This window comes from Pistacia vera, unplaced genomic scaffold (genome assembly GCF_008641045.1).
Source record: "Pistacia vera cultivar Batoury unplaced genomic scaffold, PisVer_v2 Contig189, whole genome shotgun sequence".
Lineage (NCBI taxonomy): Eukaryota > Viridiplantae > Streptophyta > Magnoliopsida > Sapindales > Anacardiaceae > Pistacia > Pistacia vera.
This window is the reverse complement of record NW_022195989.1, coordinates 1,166,122-1,166,934: the sequence shown is the minus strand read 5'-3', so window position 1 is coordinate 1,166,934 and position 813 is coordinate 1,166,122.

The window sequence follows — 813 nt, the reverse complement described above, 5'->3', positions numbered from 1 at the left end:
GGCAAGTCGCAACCCGGCGAGTAGGGCTTCATACTCTGCTTCTGTAATGACTCCATTCTCATAAAAACATGCATAGTAAAAATACATGTAAAAATAACATAAAAAGTTGGGCCCAAAATTTTCTTTTATTAAACATATGTATTCTTTATACAAATATATACAAGATTTGTATCATATGCAAAACTATCAAAATAGGGTGGACACTGTAGCCATTTCTCTTCGTGTGCCGATGTCCATCCGACTGTGTCCTCATCTAGAACCTGTAAAAACATAGGAAACAACTGGATGAGCACAAAACAATGCTCAGTAAGTAAACCCATTAACTCAAATATCCCCGTAACTCTTTCTTTAATATAACTATCTATTTTCTCTTTCTCATAACTCTTTTATACTAACTTTCTTTCTAGTAAGTCACGGCCCCATCTGACCGAAGGCACGGCTGGGACTCGCTCCACTCCCTGTGACTTCTACTCATTCCAGCCGATCGGACCTGGTTATGCATGGATTCGGAACCTTTGGCCATGTGAGTGCATAAAAACTCTCGGGTAAACTTGGGTATAGCCCTCATCCGCATGTACTCTACGGGCTACACTACTTCTCTCTCTGATACTCTTTCCGCTTTCTCTATGCGACGTACATGCGGGAATACTCTACCCGTACTCACAAGTTCCCCATCGCACAACCTACTCTATTCTCTTATTAAGCACTACTCTAGCTTTTACTCTATAGTGCTCATTCTCTCTTTCTCTTTACTCTTTACTCTTAGAGTAGTCTAAACTCAAAAGTCTCTACTCTTTCTCTACTTTCTTTTCT